Here is a 19,270-nt window from a genome sequence, read left to right as displayed (position 1 = left end):
AATCAGAAAAACCTGAGCCTTCACTCTCTCTTCTCTAGCCGCCACTCTCTCTCTTCCTTCTTCCTTTGAATTTCGAAATTACCTTAGTGATTAGAGTAGTGCCCACACACATCAAGCAATACCTCAATCATAGTGAGGAAGATCGTGAAGAAAGATCATCAGCAAAAGGAGATTCAGCATCAAGGATTCACTGAAAGAGATCCAGGTTCAGATCTTGATAATACTCTGCTACAGAAAGGAATCAAGGGTTAGAGATCTGAACGGAAGGAGTCATTTAATTCCGCTGCACCCAATGTAAGGTTTCTTAAACTTTATATGTGTTTAATTTATCGTTTTAGAAAGTTCTTATTTAGGATGTTAATAAACATACTTGTGAGTAGATCTAAGATCCTGGTAAAATAATTTCCAACAACTGGCCTCAGAGCCATGGTAATTGATTTACTTGCAAGAAATTTGGACTTTAAAACGATTGTTTGTATGTTCTTTGGATGGTATCATGTTGTATTGAGTGTTATTTGATGATTGATTGATGTTTGTGAAATTTTCGTGAAAAATAATTGCGATTTTATCCCTGGAATTATTTTTATTGGATAGTATGGAAAAAATTAAGCAAGTTAGCCTTTTATAGAACTTAATTTGGATTTTATTTGAATTAGTTATGATTTTTTGAAGATTTGAAAAAATCGGGGCTGTGCTGATATTTTCCTGCGATCGCAAATCTGCCCGTACAATTTCGAATTTTTTTGTTTTTCTTCAATTTTTCATGCTTTTTCATGGAATTAACTTCCAATTTTTTGTATAGTTTTGTATTTATACTATTACTATTCCTAATTCAATTCTAATTATCATTTTGAATTAATTTAATATTTTTTAAATTTAATTCAAGATATTAGTGTAATTTGAATTTGAATAGAATTAGTATCTATCTTCTTGCTTAAAAATTTATCTTATTTTTAAATTTGATTATATCTTATTTTTTTTAAATTTAAGGTCAGATTTTATAAGATATTTATAAAATCTTTTAAGATATTTTTAAGATATCTTATCTTTTAAGATATTTTTTAATTATATCTTATCTTTTAAGATTTTTTTTTAAATCTTTTTAGATATTTTGACCTTATATAAATTTAAAATAAGATATTTATAATCATGTAATTTTAAATAGATGTAAGATATTTTTCTAACTTTTAAATTTTGTTATTTTATTTATTTAAATTAAATTTAAAATCTGAAAAAGATATTTATTTATCTTTTCTAATTTTTTATTTAATTTTTATTTATAAAATAACATTTAAAATTTAAAAGTAGTTAGCAAATTTTTGAAATGATATTTAGGTTGGTTGAAACCTAATTTTTCAAAAATTGTAGGTTTAATTTTAAATTTTTATTTAAAATTTCGAATTTTTTCAATTTTTTTTTTAAAATTTTCGAAATTTTTTATTTTTATTTATTTAATTAATTATTTTCGAAATTAAATATTTAATTTAAAATTAAATAAATCCTACATCCAACTATCCAGCTAACCTTGTTGCAGGAGTATGTGGTTTTAGCTTGTATGTAAGTTTTTAAAACCTATTATTACTTGATTGCAAATAGCCATGGTTACCTTTTGCCAAATCTAATGATCTGATGGCTCCCTTGGTCAAGATAATAATTTGTAACAGGTATATTTACAATCTTCTTTCATCTGTGTATGACCTAGCAACATGATAGGACCCATCCAAAGTGTGCCTGTGTGAGCCTATGTGTTTAATTTTATTATAGATGCATGTATGTTAATGTTGCTAAAATAAATTATCATAGTTCTTGATAGAATTTATTTAGGCCCATTTAGTTTTTGGGCCTATTCAATTAATAACAGTTGTTCTTATTAAGGTTAAATTCCTCTCTTTTGGGCCTTGTGTGAGAGTTGGGAGCCATAGAAGTGGGTACGGCATACTGAACCCAGCACCCCCTCACACAAACCACCCCAATTGTGAAGGCTCATTTGCCTGATTTGAATGACTGTACTAGGTTAATTACACTAGTTTAACCTAATTAAAATTGAATTAGCAACATAATTAATTTCATTTATTTTGAAATTAATTTAGAAAATCATAGTTTAAAGAATTTTATATTCTAAGCTAAACTATATGTATTCTCTTGTATTTAATTAAATATAGAATTATAACCATCTAGATTCTTTCTGGAACTTAATTTAAATTTTTCATCAAATATTCCTATTTAAGTTGATATTTAGTTATCTACAACTAACCAACTTAAATCTGAATATCTTTTTGAATTCAAAATTTTAAAATTAAGTTGAGGAATTTTAGGCATTGGTTATTAAGATTCTTTAGATATTTTTTAAGTTAATATCTTTTCGAATATTAACTTAAAATGGAATATTTTAGATATTTTTTAGGTTAATATCTTTTCGAATATTAACTTAAAATGGAATATCTTCAAATTAAGTGGTTACAACTTAATTTTATATTTAATTAAATCTGATTTGAAAGATATTTAAGTTGATTTTTTTTAGATTCTTCTAAAACAACTTAAGTGAGATATTTTCAAATTTGTTCCATTTAAATATTCGAATTTATTTTTCAAATTTAATTAATAATTGAAAATTAATTAAAGTTGATTTTTTCTTTAAACCAACTTTGATTTGTAATTTTTCATTATTATATTATGGAACTTGTTCGATATTTATTTGAATTTATTTTTCAAATTAAATAATAATTGAAAATTAATAAAAGTTGATTTTTTAATTAAACCAACTTTAATTTGTAATTTTTCATTATTATAATATCGAATATTATGATTATACAAAATACATATATATATTTTTTTAAATAATGAGCTTTTAATCAAAAAATATTCGATCTCCATTGTTGGTCTTACAATAGTTAAACTTATTCAATATAACCTCGAGACGCTAGACTTCGTCCCCCTATGGATGGTTATTCGTTGAACACTTTTAACACCGTAAGATTTCATTTGATAAGTGTTTTGTGAGTTTTCGTCTCTATTTAGACTCTCCCCTACGGTGACTACTTAGAGATAAACTCATAGAACATGAAACAATGGTGGAAGCTCATAAAATGAGAATAACCTTGACTCTCGCCTACCGGGACAACGTTGGATTCTCATTTTGATCGAATAAAAGGTTGCTAAAATGTTTAATTTTAGATGAGCTGACAACTCTATTCAACTAATGTTATCTTTGACTCTCGCCTACCGGGACACTGTATTTCATTATGTTGGAAACCTTGGAAAATAAACTATGTTAGATTTAGTATTTCTATAACATATGTCATTACTTGTTATTTTCTGAACTTGTGTATGAATTTTGAACCAAAACCTTACTTCTGTTTTATTGATGTGTTGTAGTGTCTATAATCTCCTTCTCATTCCACTCCTAGTTAATATCTTAGCAATTGAACTTGAAGTTATAAACTCCTTGTCAGAGTAATACTTCACATATGCTCATGATGGACTTTAAATTCCGTAAAGCGAGTAAGTGGGAATTGTTCACTCTGAAGAGCAAATAGTTCATAACTCCATAAATCCTACTACTTCAAGCTTAGTTGAGAAGATAAGAGAAAGTGATTCTACTTCCTCAAGTTATACTTCACAACAAAATAAACTAGCAAGAACAACAATTAACAAACGAATAAGCAGTAATGCTTTAGTCTTCGAATCATGTGTGTTAGAGAATGATAAATCCATTTGGATTCTTGATTCTGGGTCTACAAACCATGTAAGTTGTTCATTGCAATTGCTTGAGAATTGGAATTATTTGAAATCCGGAGAGTTGAAACTTAAAGTTGGTAATGGCGAAATGGTTTCGGTTAGAGCTAGAGGAAAAGCCAAACTCAAGTTTCAAAACAGAATTTTGGAATTAGACAATGTCTTATACATTCCAAATTTCAGTAGAAACTTGGTTACTGTTTCATGCTTACAATTGCAACAATACAAATTAGATTTTTCGGATTCTGGTTCTACCATTTCTCGAAATGACATTCAGATTTGTGTTGCATCCATGGAACAGGGGCTTTATGTTCTTAGACCAGAAACACCATTTGCCCTACATAACGAACTTTTTAAAGTAGCTAAACCTAGAAACCACAAAAAGCAAAAGATCGATGATGATAATGAAACATATCTATGGCATTTACGTTTAGGTCATATAGGCTTTGATAAACTCAATAGGCTAACCAAAGACGGTCCATTAAAAAAATGTCGTCTTAGGTGAATTGCCAGTATGCGAGTCCTGCCTGGAAGGAAAAATGACTAAACGTTCTTTCTCTGCAAAGGGAGAGCGTGCCAAAATCCCTCTAGGGTTAGTGCATTCCGATGTCTGCGGACCTTTGACTGTCAAAGCCCGAGGTGGTTATGAGTACTTTGTCACTTTCATTGACGATTTCTCTAGATATAGTTTTCTTTACCTAATGCAAAAGAAGTCTGAAACGTTTGAAAAGTTTCAGGAGTTTCATGCTTTGGCCCAAAACCAATTAGGTAAATCATTAAAGATCTTGCGAACTGATAGGGGTGGAGAATATATGGATATGCAGTTCAAAGATTATTTAATTGAACTTGGAATTGAATCCCAATACACTGCCCCAGCCACTCCACAACAAAATGGAGTTGCAGAAAGACGGAATCGCATGCTTTTGGAAATGGTTAGGTCTATGCTTTGTTTTTCAACTCTACCTACGTCCTTCTGGGGATATGCAATTCAGATGGCAACTGACATTTTAAATGTTGTTCCATCTAAATCAATCCCTAAGACACCTTTAGAACTTTGGAATGGTCGTACACCTAGTTTACGCCATTACGTAACTGGGGTGCCCTGCTCATGTCTTAAGAAAGAAAGACGGCAAACTTGAGTCACGAACTGAAGTTTGCATGTTTGTCGGTAATTCTAAAGAGACTAGGGGTGGACTATTTTATAGTCGCAAGGATGATAAAGTGTTTGTTTCTACAAATGCCACTTTCCTTGAAGATGACTATATTAAGAATTTCAAATCACAAAGTAAAGTAGTGTTGGAGGAAATGCTTTCAGATATAAGTCCTTCCAATGTTCCGTTCTCTTCCACACGTGAAGAGAACAATCCCACTTTCTCAGTTGAACAAACTGAGAAATATACTATTAAAGTTTCTGTTCAGAAGACAACCGTACCTCGTCGTAGTGGGAGGGTTTCAACAAAACCTGCTTGTTATGGCTTGGATGGTGAAATCAATATGGTCGTAGGTGACGGTATTGATGACGATCCATTAACCTATAAACAGGCAATGGCTAGTCCGCAACGGAAACGATGGTCAGCCGGCATGGATTCAGAAATGGATTCCATGAAAAAGAACAAAGTCTGGGAATATGTAGACGCACCTGACGACTATCATCCGATAGGATGGAAGTGGGTTTACAAGAAGAAAAGAGGAGCTGGAGGCGAAGTCGAAACTTTTAAAGCTAGACTTGTAGCCAAGGGTTATACCCAAAGAGAAGGCGTGGACTATGAGGAAACTTTTAGTCCTGTTGCCATGCTCAAATCCATCCGAATTCTTCTCTCCATAGCTGCTGCTTTCGATTATGAAATTTGGCAAATGGATGTCAAGACTGCCTTCCTTAATGGGGTACTTTAAGAAACCATCTATATGGAGCAACCAGAAGGATATGTTCTTCCTGGGCAGGAAAAGAAAGTTTGCAAGTTAAACAGGTCTATCTATGGACTTAAGCAAGCTTCTCGCTCATGGAACAAAAGGTTTGATGAAATCATCAAGACCTACGGCTTTCTTCAGAATGAAGATGAACCTTGTGTTTACCAACTCAAGGAAGACCAAATAGTAGTATTCCTGGTCCTTTATGTTGATGACATTTTGATCATTGGAAACAATGTCAAGAAAATGACTCACATCAAGGAATGGCTCAACACTCAATTCGATATGAAAGATTTGGGTGAAGCAGCCTATGTTCTTGGTATTCAGATTATCAGAAACCGGAAGAACAGATCTCTTGCTCTCTCTCAAACAACCTACATAGACAAAGTCTTAGAGAAATTCTCCATGAACAACACCAATGGGGCAAACATGCCTTCTAGATATGGTATTCGTCTATCTAAGGCACAGTCACCGACTGATCCTCAAGAGATAGAGGACATGGCTAGAATTCCCTATGCCTCTGCAGTTGGAAGTCTAATGTATGCAATGTTATGCACTAGACCTGACATCTGTTATGCTGTTGGAATCGTGAACAGGTCTTAGTCTAATCCAGGACAAGAACATTGGAATGCAGTTAAGTATATTCTGAAATACTTAAAGAGTACAAGGAATCTTGTGTTAGTCTACAAGGGTGGTGCTTTAAATCCCATAGGCTACACTGATTCAGATTTCCAGGAAAGTCTTGAAGACAATAATCAACATCTGGGATGGTGTTTACTCTTGGGGGTGGAGCAGTGGTTTGGAGAAGTGCTAAACAAACCGCGATATCGGACTCAACTATGGAAGCTGAATACATAGCAGCAGCCGAAGCTGCTAAAGAACTTGTCTGGCTAAGAAAGTTCTTCACCAAAGATAGGAGTTGTTCCCGGAATGGAAAAGCCTCCGGTACTACTCGTGATAACAATGGAGCAATAGCAAACAAGAAAGAACCTCGAAGCCACAAGAGAAGCAAACACATTGAAAGGAAGTATCACATTATCGGTAGAATACGTGGCAAGAGGGGATGTACTAGTTGAGAAAGTTGACACAGAGGACAACTCCGTCGATCCATTTACCAAAGTCTTGGCCGTGACAGCCTTTGAAAAGCACCGTCAGAATTTAGGATTAATTGATATGTACTAATTAGTTTTATATTAGTGCAAGTGGGAGTTTGTTAGGTTTTATGCCCTAAATAAAACTTCATTTCAATGTAATCTATTTTATTCAACATCAATAAAGAAACAGAAATATTTTTCATTCATTTGTGTATGTTTTGGCTCACTTTATCAATTGCTTGTCTAATTGATTTATAAATTCATCTTAAACCCTTTTCACATACTTGATCATGTTTATTGTGCTGTCATCACATTGGAAAGTAAACATGACTATGTGAATAAAGTTTCCTAGATTTATCAGACACAGGATTTTACTGATATGATAATCTACAACAAGAGTTTACTTGTATTTGGAGAAATACTATGTTCTTTCCAGAACATTGGTTAAAGTAAAGCTCAGGTTGGATGCATGGAGTATGCATCGGAAGGGACCGATATTGAACTTTGATTCAGATTTAATTAAACTTACCGTAAAATCTATTCAAGTCAATATCGCCAAGTTGATCCTAGATCAAATGATCTTAATCCTGTTATGATTAGGCTCAATCTTGAAAGGCTATTCGTGTTCTTTGATTTTTTAGGTAAGCCTACTTTTAGGTCAGGGTGATACGTACATTTTGGGAACACGGTAGTGCAATTGAGTGGGAGCGCTAGCATAAACATGGAATCTATAGCTTCTACCTGGCGAATAGTAAGCAAAGGATGATTTCCTTCGAGCTTGACCAAACGAAAATAAATGGTGGAGATCTCATTTCACATAAACTAAAATATCATTTATACGGGGTCAAGTGTTTTAAGGATAAAATACATAGTAGGGTGTTACGGTAATTTAATCCCTTTACTGTGTAGATCATTCATATAGAGGATCATTGATCACATTAGGATTATAGCAATGGATAACTAATGATGTGTCTATATGGTGGAACATATAGAGCATTCTATATACTGAGAGTGCAATTCTAAGTTCTATGCGTGGTTCAACGAAGAATTAATAAGTTAGTGAATTTTAGTGCTAAATTCTTGATCTACTTATTGGAAGCTCGGTTATATAGACCCATGGTCCCCCCACTAGTTGAGATAATATTGTTTGTAAGACTCATGTAATTGGTTTTGATTAATCAATTATAATTCACGAATTAGACTATGTCTATTTGTGAAATTTTCACTAAGTAAGGGCGAAATTGTAAAGAAAGAGTTAATAGGGGCATATTTGTTAATTATGATACTTTGTATGGTTCAATTAATAAATATGATAAATGACAATATTATTTAATAATTATTTATAATTATTAAATAGTTAGAATTGGCATTTAAATGGTTGAATTAGGAAATTGGCATTTTTGAGAAAATCAGATACAAAAGGTGTTAAAATTGCAAAATTGCAAAAAGCAAGGCCCAATCCACTAAGCCATGGCCGGCCACCTTTGTAGGATTTTTAAGTTGATTTTTTCATTATTTTAATGCCATATAATTCAAATCTAACCCTAGTGGAATGCTATAAATAGATAGTGAAGGCTTCAGGAAAATTACACTTTCTGAATCAGAAAAACCTGAGCCTTCACTCTCTCTTCTCTAGCCGCCACTCTCTCTCTTCCTTCTTCCTTTGAATTTCGAAATTACCTTAGTGATTAGAGTAGTGCCCACACACATCAAGCAATACCTCAATCATAGTGAGGAAGATCGTGAAGAAAGATCATCAGCAAAAGGAGATTCAGCATCAAGGATTCAGTGAAAGAGATCCAGGTTCAGATCTTTATAATACTCTGCTACAGAAAGGAATCAAGGGTTAGAGATCTGAACAGAAGGAGTCATTTAATTCTGCTGCACCCAATGTAAGGTTTCTTAAAATTTATATGTGTTTAATTTATCGTTTTAGAAAGTTCTTATTTAGGATGTTAATAAACATACTTGTGAGTAGATCTAAGATCCTGGTAAAATAATTTCCAACAGATCATCCAACTGTTTCTGTGTATCTCTCACAAGTCGGGGAATCGACCCAAACTTACCCTTATTCCACGCCCCAACTGATCCGCACACCTACCAAAAATATCAAGAATACCATCTTGACTATCTAACGGTGATGAAACATTTGGAGCCAACCAAGTCTGATGAACAATGTCGTGACAATCATCATCTTTCAACCAATGAGTTTCAAACCGAAAGCATCTCTTCCTATCATTCTGCGGATTCCTAATAACATTCTCAAGGGAAGCCACCACAGGTCGATGATCCGAATGAATCAAGTCACCATTGATAACCCGAACCAATGGATACAAATTATGCCAGTCCTGGTTGCAAAAATAACGGTCAAGTCGCTCTTGTACATGCACCACACCTTGCCTCTTATTGAGTCAAGTAAAGCATTGTCCTTCAAACCCCATATCAACCAAGGAACACTTATCCAGAGCTTGTTGAAAATCAGACATAGTAGATAAACTTCTATCAGCGCCTCCTTTCTTCTCATTAATAGAAAGAATTTCATTAAAATCACCAGCACAAACCCAAGGGAGAGTAAAAAGATCCTTAAGCCGACACAACAATCTCCAAGATTCAGATCGACAACTAGCCTTAGGATTTCCATAAAAGCCAGTGAATCGCCACAAGCTCCGCCCCAGGCATTGCACCAAAGCATCAATATGTCCAACCGAATATGATTTAACAGACACCTCCCAATCGTCACTCCACATCAACAACAAACCTCCACTCTTACCCACACAATCAACATGAAAACTATTTGGAAAATTAACATGTTGTCGAACACCTTCTGCCCACCCACCATAAAGTTTAGTTTCAGATAAGAAAACTAAACTTGGAGAAAACTTACGAACAATCGTTCGTAAGGCAGTCAACGCACCAGGGTTCCCCAATCCCCGGGCGTTCCAACAAAAAAGACTCATTGCTCTTGGCGAGCCTGCTCCGCAGGTCTCGCCAATAAAATATTCTCATGCTCAGGAACCATGTCAGATTGCTCATCCAAACATCCCTTTTTCACACTTGCAGAATTAACACCCAATTCCATCTTCCGTTTCCCACCTCCACCAACCTTAGGACTCACCTTAAATTTGGCATTTGCAACAATGACATGAGACAACTTAGGGCTAATGGGAAAAGCACCCGCCTTAGACACCCCAGTAGGGCCACGGCCCTTTGCAGAATTGAGACGCTTCCAAGTCTTCGATTTTTGTGCTTGAATAATCGGTTCAAAAGTTTGTTGGAGTGCTTGGCAGAACGAGAGCTCATCTTGATCCGAATGAACAAGAACACCCTTTCCCTTACGATCTTCAGTGACCCTTAACTTTCGGTTGTCACTCAACTCTCCCTCACCATGCATGTCCACCTTTCCACTAGTTGAACCAACATTCCCTTCTGAAGAAGACACCTTACCTAACCGCCCCTTCCCAAAATCACTATCGGGCACCACACTACCCACCACCGGCATACACACCTAAGGCACAGAAGAAGGCAAGGACACCTCTTCGGACACCATAAGATCAACATTCTGCCCACCCATCTCAGACCCGATCACCTCCGATTGAACCCCAACAGTCACGAGAGCATTTTCTTCCAAATCGGCTTTGAAAGCCAGTTCTTCATCACGTTCTCGGGCCTCTAAAACAGAGGTAGGGGCCAACTCCTTTGGCATAGGGCCAGAGTAACGAACTCAGTTTCTCTCAACAGCCGAAACAATCTTTGAAGCTTCCCCCATAGTCATAATCGGCCTGTTAGAGGGAGAAGTCTCTCGCTTTTTCTAGTACCGAAACCGATCACGCGGCGGGGAACTCGGAGCACACATCCACGAACCGTACCTCCCACGGTCAAAGTTAGGATTAACCCCAGCAAAATCCCTCAAAGGACAATCCAATGCCCTATGCCCGATGATTCCACAATCAAAACAAAAGTCAGGTAAATGTTCATATTGAAAAAGAAGTGAAACCTCATTACCTTGATCATCAATCGCCACACGTAAGCCACGCTTAAGAGGCTCCGTAATGTTAATGCACACCCTCACTTTCATGGTACCATTAAAAATCTTGATGTCTTCTAGCTTTCCAATCCTCTCCCCCCATTCTCTTGCAAAAAGTTCAGTCATACAAGCTAATGGGACGTTATTAATCGATATCCAAAATGATGTAAAATCAAAGTTCATCTTTGAAATTTCACCCAGCCCCATTGGTTTCACAAAGCAAATCAATTGCTTGTCAATTGTCCAAGGACCACCACCATATACCCTCTGCGGATCCTCCCTACAACCAAAGAAAAACCGAAATACATTCTTGGAGCTCAATTCTTCCACCTGAAACCGGTGGTGGATCTTCCAAACCCCATTCATAGCCTTCTCGATTCCTTCCTTGTTGGCTGGCCTGGGACCGATTACCTTCCCCACCAAACATAACTCCATCTTCTTCTTACCTTCCTCAATACCATCCTTGTTCAAGGAAAGAACAGGGCCATCACCCTCATCAAGAACCAAGACCTCAGAAAGTCTATTCACCAACTCCAAATCCATGGAGAATCGCAGACAACCAGCCCTGTGCACAACGAGAATCGCAGAAAACCCCAGAAAGAACTGCGAATAAAACCCAGAAAAAACTGCAACTCTAATCGTACCGTAACCCAGTAAATCGCAGCAAATCGTAATACAACCCTAGAAAACCGCAATACCACCCAGAAAATCACAGAAAACCGAAGCAGAAGCAAGAATAACGGCGTCGGAGATCGTCGACTGGACCCTTCCCATGAAAGGACTGAGCTTCCCAGTTAGTTTCGTAGCTCCAAAACTAGTGGAAGACTGATACGTTCCCGCATGCTCCCAATCATTTTTTCTTCCTCAAGTCATTTTGATTAGTATATGTGATTAAATATTATTTTTAGCAGCAACAATTGAATTTTATATGCATATTAATTTATACTTATATTATTTTATAATTTATTATTAATAGTAGCATCAAATTACTTATGGCTTCAAAAAAAAAAATCTCTATTTTCTTGGCATGATAAAAATTTCAAATATAATACATATATAACTTCTACATAAAAGTGTGTGAATCATTATTATTATTAGTTAAACGGAGACTATAATTTTATAGATATTTATTTTATTATTTTGTTTATGAGTTTTTGTATTTTTAAAGTTTGGGTAGTTTGAATTTATGAATAATACCTAACATCAACTCTCATATTGTAGTGTATAAAGTGATTAATTTATTTTATAAATATGATGTTATCAATTGGCAAAGAGTATCGATTTGGCTTAGAATTGATTTATTTTTCCTTTGATACAGATTTTAGATACACTTTTGTTAAAATACTCGGCAATTCTATATAATTAAAATATTAGGAAAAGATAATTCAAGGAAAATATGGCTCTGTAAGGATGCTCACTTGTTCCTTCGAATTCAAAATTTTATCGATAATGAGGTAATTAGTTTGATTAATCATTGTGAATTGGTTAAGAACTAATAAATTATTTGGAGTTTTTGTATTTTGGCAAAGACAACATATCTCGCATATATGATATTTGTAAAGCATTTTATCGTGCAGAGAAACAAGATAAGTCTCTTATGAGTTACTTTATGGCATTTAAAAAAAACATCTAAAAGATCTTAATGTGTTATTGCCATTTAGTCTTGATGTTAAAGTTCAACAGCGCCAACGAGAGCATATGGCTATTATGAGTTTTCTTGCAGGACTCTCATCTGAATTTGACTCTGGAAAGTCACAAGTTCTCTCTGGTACTGATGTCTCATCTTTATAAGATGTGTTTACTCGTGTTCTTTGCATAGAAACTATCTCTTTAACTCCTCTTAATAGCGCCTTGGTAGGTCGTAACAATTCTGCACCGAAAAAATACTCTACTCCAAGTGGATACAAATGAGGTAATTCACAAGGACATGATAATTGAAGACTAGATTCTGGGAGCATCATCTGCAACTATTGTAAGAAACCAGATCACACCAAGTTTGAGTGTAAGAAGTTACAGTTCAAAAATCGACAACACTCTGCTAATATTGCAAGCACTAGTGATGCATCTGACAAATCGATCCTTATTTCTGCTGATGAATTTTCCAAGTTCTCAAGGTATCATGAAACACTTAGGTCTTCATCTCCTTCTGTCACTGCGATTGTCAATTCAGGTAACTCTAATGCATGCCTTCTTTCCAAATCCTCAAAATGGGTCATTGATTCTGGTGTCACAGATCATATGACAGGTAATTTCAGCCTATTTTCAACTTTTCAGTCTCATAGTCCCACTTCTATTGTTACCTTAGTTGATGGATCACCATCTTCTGTTCTTGGATCTGGCACTGTTGTTCCTACGCCTCTGCTCACTTTGTCATCAGTCTTACATTTACTTAATTTTTCCTTTAATTTGCTTTATGTTAGTCAACTCACTCGTAATCTAAATTGTTGCATCTCATTCTTTCCTGGTCATTGTTTGTTTCAGGATCTTATGACGAAGAAAATTATTGGTAAAGGACATGAATCTGGTGGCTTGTATGCTCTTGACCCACTTCCACCAACCTCTATTGCTTGTTCAAGTGTTGCTTCCGCTTTTGAGGCTCATTGTCGTTTGGGTCATCCATCCCTTCCTTTGCTCAAGAAACTTTGTCTCTAATATAGTAAGTTGTCTTCATTAGACTATGAGTCATGTTGGTTAGCCAAACATCATTGTGTTAGTTTGAGTCCTCGAGTCGAGTCAATAAATGTGCTAGTATTCCTTTTGAGTTAGTTCATTTTGATGTTTGGGGTCTTTCTCCTATTTTGTCTCAACCTGCATTCAGGTATTTTGTTACTTTTGTGGATGATTATTCTCGTGTAACTTGGTTATATTTAATGAAAAATCGTTTTGAGTTATTTCTATATTCTGTGCTTCTTGTGTTGAGATTCGAAATCAATTTAATGTATCTGTTCGTACTTTGAGAAGTGATAATGCCAAAGAGTACACGTATGCTCAATTTCAATCTTATATGGCCTCTAATGGCATGCTTCATGAAACTTCTTGTGTTGATATTACACCTCAAAATGGAGTCACATAACGTAAAAATAGACATCTTCTTGAAATTGTACGTGTCCTCTTATTTCAAATGAAAGTTCCTATTCCCTTTTGGGCCAATGTAGTTTCCACGACATGCTTTCTTATTAATTGCATGCCATCCTCTGTACTTAATGGTGAGATCCCATTTAAAATTCTTTTTCCTAGTAAGTCATTGTTTCTAGTTGCTCCTCATGTATTTGGCAGTGTTTTTTTTGCTCGCGATGTCCGTCCACATGTCACCAAATTAGACCCTAAGGCATTAAAATGTGTCTTTCTTGGTTATTCTCGTCTTCAGAAAGGGTATAGGTGTTATTGTCCTGATCTCAACAAATATCTTGTCTCTATTGATGTTACCTTTGTGGAAAATACACCTTATTTTTCATCTTCAACTACTCCTACTTGTCAGGGTGAGGATGATGATTTGTTGGTATATTCTATCACATCCTCTGCGCCTGATACATGTTTTGACAAGTGTCTTATTCCTTCACCTGTCTCGGTCATAACTCCCACAATGCCACCACCTCCACCACTCCCTCGGCCTCATATAGTGTACACTAGGCATCCCCCTCCTCCACCTCCTATTTCTTGTCCTGCACTTGCATCTTCGTCATCAGATCCAGAACTCAAAGATGATCTTCCCATTGCACTACGTAAAAGTAAATGCCAATGTACTTTTTCTATTTCTTCTTTTGTTTCTTATAATCATCTCTCCTCTTCTTCTTACTCTTCTATTGCTTCTCTTGATTCTATCACTATTCCTAAAACTGTCCGTGAAGTAATGTCTCATCCTTGTTGGCTTGCTGCAATTATGGAAGAGATGAATGCTTTAGCTATAAATGATACTTGGGTTTCGGTTAATTTACCTTCAGGAAAATGGGCCATAGGGTACAAATAGGTGTTTACGGTTAAATTCAATCAAGATGGAACAATTGCTCGCTTAAAGGTCCGTCTTGTTGCCAAGAGTTATGCTCAAACCTATGGAGTGGACTATTGTGATACTTTTTCTCCTGTTGCTAAACTCGCATCTATTCGAGTGTTCCTTTCCATGGTAGCTACTCATCATTGGCCTTTGCATTAGCTTGATATTAAAAATTCTTTTCTTCATGGAGATCTTGAGGAAGAAGTATATATGGAGCAACCTCCTGGGTTGTTGCTCAGTGGGAGTTAGGGAAAGTTTGTCGTCTTCGTCAATCTTTATATGGATTGAAATAAAGCCATCATGTTTGGTTTGGTAAATTTAGTCAGACTGTTGAAAAATTTGGTTTGTTGAAAAGTAAGTCTGATCATTCTATGTTTTATAAAAGATCAACTACTGGCATCATTGTGTTAGTAGTGTATGTTGATGATATTGTTATTACTAGAAATGATACTGAAGGCATCTCATCGGTTAAGTCTTTCATTCATACCCAGTTTCACACGAAGGATTTTGGAGAGCTCAAGTATTTCTTAGGTATTGAAGTTACTCGGAGTAAACAAGGTTTTTTTGTCTCAAAGGAAGTATGTACTTAATTTTTTAACTGAGACAGGAAAATTGGGAGCAAAACCTTGTAATGCTCCAATGAATCTAGTTGTGCATCTTACACGTGATGGGGAACCATTTGAAGATCTTGAGAAATATCGTAGATTGGTTGGAAAGTTAAATTACTAATTGTGACTCATCCAGATATTGTATTCCCAGTTAGTGTCATTAGTCAGTTTATGTCTTCTCCAACAATTCATCATTGGGCAGCACTAGAGAAAATTTATGTTACTTGAAAGGAGCACCAAGACGAGGTATAGTTTACAAGGATCATGGACATACCTAGATTGAGTGTTTCTCTGATGCAGATTGGGCAGGCTCCAAGGTAGACAGACGATCCACTTCAAGATGTTGTGTATTTTTTGGGGGCAATTTGATATCTTGAAAGAGTAAGAAACAAAATGTTGTGTCTAGATCCAGTGCTGAATCAGAATATAGAGCTATGGCACAATCTGTGTGTGAGGTAATATGGACTTATCAGTTTTTGACTGAATTCGGGTTTAAGACTTCTATTCCAGTAAAATTGTAGTGTGATAATCAAGTTGCTCTTCATATTGTCTCAAATTCTGTGTTCCACGAGCGAACTAAGTACACTGAGATTGATTTTCATTTTGTTCATGAGAAAATTTAACAAGGTCTGATATCCACAAGATATATGAAGACCGAAGAACAGATAGGAGATAATTTTACAAAGGCTTTGAATGGGGTGGAGGTTGGTTATCTTTGTAGCAAGCTGGGCATGATTAATATCTATGCTCCAGCTTGAGGGGGAGTGTTAGAATATTAGTTGTAGAAAATTGGGGTTACTTGTATTTAGTAGTTTCCCATTTAGTCTCCTAGCTTTGTATATAAATGTATACTATTTTATGGAATACAACATACAATTCAATTCACCATTCTCTACAAGGAAATATTGAAGTATTATTGGTGAGCAAGTTTGTATTATGGTTAAGGACTTCTTCTCCTCTGGGGCCCTAAACAATCAGCTTAATTATACTTTTATCTATTTAATCCCCAACATCCTTAATGATGCTCATTTTAAGTAATTCTGTCCTATAAGCCTGTGTAATTTTGGGTACAAGATCATCTCTCGTATTTTGACGAATCGTTTAAAAGGGGTGATAGATCGTCTAGTTTCTCCTTTCCAATCAGCCTTTATTCTGAGGTGTTGGATAGGTGAATGTTCTCTTTTGGCTCAAGAGGTGCTTCATTCTATAAAAAATAATAGAGGAAAAGTCAGGGCTATGGCAATCAAGATGGACATGAATAAGGCGTATGACCGATTAGAATGGGGTTTTCTTTTGTGAGTTCTCCAAGCAAATGGCTTCAGCTTCCAAGTTTGTAAGCTCATCATGCAATGTGTTTCTACGGTTAGCTTCTGATTTTACTTAATGGTGCTCCCTTGGCTCCCTTTAATCCTAAACAAGGACATCACCAAAGAGATCCGCTCTCGCCGTTCCTCTTCATCCTTTGCAGCGAGGTACTTTCTAAACTTATTTTGAGAGTTAAAAGGGAAGGTGATATTATTGGTGTGCATGTTTCGAGGAATGCCAATTCAATTACCCATCTTTTATATGTTGATGACTCTATTTTCTTTTGCCAAGCCTCGTCAAGGAATGTAGAAACTCTTATGAACTGTCTTTAGAAGTACGAACTTTGGTCGGGTCAAAGGGTTAGTAAGTAGAATAGTGGAGCGGTGTTCTCCCCTAATATTACTCGGAGGTGTCGTGAAGAGATCAAGGGGCTGCTTGGTATCAATTGTATTAATCCTAAGGAAAAGTACATTGGTAACCTCTTCTTCTTTACTGCTAAGAAAAGGGAAGATTATTATTTTTTGAAGGAAAAAATTCTAGGCAGGTTGGAGGGTTGGAAGGCCAAACATTTGTCTCAAGCAGGTTGAACTATCTTGGTAAGTTCTATCCTTCAAAGCATTCCAAACAATTTTATGTCTATTGTTCAAGTTCCTGGCACTTTATGTGATGAGTTAGATCGTTTATTAGCAAGTTTTTGGTGGATTGGAAATTTGGAGAAAAGAAATTATTGTGCTTTGAAAAGTTGGAATGAGATTTGTCAACCTAAAAGGTGTGGTGGATTAGGCATTAGAAGGTTCAAAGACATGAACTTGGCTCTTCTTGCCAAGCTTTTTTGGATGGTGATGAAGGAAGAAGATAAAGTCTCGGTAAGGGTCTTTATGGCTAAATATTGTCAAACCAATTATGTATGGATAGTAGAAAAGCATGGGAATGACTCAAGATGTTGGAAGAGTTTGTTGGAATAGAATGTGTTTGGAGGGAGTGGGTATCCTGATAGCTGATGGCAATTGTGATCTTTGGGATAGATCTTGGATCCCATTAGAGGCCTTTAAATGATATCAAAACTAGGTTTCATTTTAAACGAAATCACGCCTTTTGGAAGGTCAAGGATTTGTTCTTGGGTGAATCTCGAGTTTGGAACGAAAGGTTGATTCGAAAGTGTTTTGATGAGGAGATAGTAGATGATATGTTGAAGATCAAACCTTTACATGGGGGTCTAGATGTTTTATTTTGGAAGGCCGCTAAATTGGGTATTTTCTCAGTTAAGAGCGCTTATTGGATAAGCCAACAACATCGTTTTAAAGATCCAAGCGAGATGTGGGTAAGATTTTGGAAGCAAAGCCTTCACTCTCGTTTGAAATTACTTTGTTGGAAAATCTTTTCTGATATCCTTCCTACCAAGACTCGATTTGGTTTTAATCATAGTGAATACCAATTGTGTTGTTTCTGCAACATGGAAAAAGAATCAACATTTCATCTTTTCTGCCAATGTTTTCTCATTCGTGGGATATGGTTTAGAAGTCATTGGGGGATCTGTATTGACTGCTTCAATTGAACTAATCTTATCGACTTTGGCAAGTGGTGGATCAACTTGGAGGATGACGAGCTAAAAATTTTTACTGTCTGTGTTTGTGACACTATTTGGAAATGGCAAAATGAGTTGATCTTCAAGGATAAACGCTATGAGATGGAACTGATTTTTAGGGATTCTCTCTCGAGATATAATGAATTCTCTTGCAACTGTTTTTGGTATGAACAAGTGGAGGTGACAGACAAGAACTTGCAAAGGCATCTTTACCAATCCAAGGAGGATTTCTGGTGCTGCAAAGTGGATGCTTCTGTAATTGCCGAGGAAGTAGGTTTTGCTATTTTTCACATGAATGCCCAAGTGTTTGAGTCTTGGGTTGCTGTGGGATTCTCTTCAATATATGGCGTGATGGAAAGAGAACTGAGTGGTATTGCTCTGGCTTTGCAGATGGCAAGGGATAAAGAAGTCTCAAAAATAATGATAAAAATCGACTCGAAGACAGCTGCTACAACCTTTGGGGTTGGCTTGTTCCGTTTGGTTGGAGCACCTATCCTCTGTTCTCTTTTTGTTTGAACCTTTGTAAGTCTTTTAAAGAAGTTATTGTGTCCTTTATTCCTCAGTTGGAGAACCTTATTGCTAACTCTTTAGCCAGTTGGGTTAGAGTGGCAAAGATCAAAAACTCTGGTTTGTTAAGAGAAGCGGCTCCCTTTGTGGCTTCTAATCTAGTTTAGCTTTCTTTCAATAAAAGTCTCTAATTATCAAAAAAAAAAAAATAATAATAATAATAATACTCTTCTTGGTATAGTAGGAGCATCATAACAAATGTGGTTTGTTAATATGACACATGCCTAATAATTTGATACATAGTTTGTGAACATTTATGATTTATCATTGCTTAATGTTCTAATTTTTTTTGGTTCCCTCGTTTTATTTTTTGGAGTTTTTTTTTTTATTTATTTTTACATTTTAAAACAGTTTTTTTTTTTTTTTTTTTTTTTGCATTTTTACGAAATTTCACACAGAAACTCCTATAGCAACTAACGGAACGCAACTAAAATCCGCATAACAACTTATATA

This window comes from Cannabis sativa, chromosome 4, assembly GCF_029168945.1.
Source record: "Cannabis sativa cultivar Pink pepper isolate KNU-18-1 chromosome 4, ASM2916894v1, whole genome shotgun sequence".
Taxonomy (NCBI): Eukaryota; Viridiplantae; Streptophyta; class Magnoliopsida; order Rosales; family Cannabaceae; genus Cannabis; species Cannabis sativa.
The sequence above is the reverse complement of the archived record's forward strand: the minus strand, read 5'-3'. Positions refer to the sequence as shown.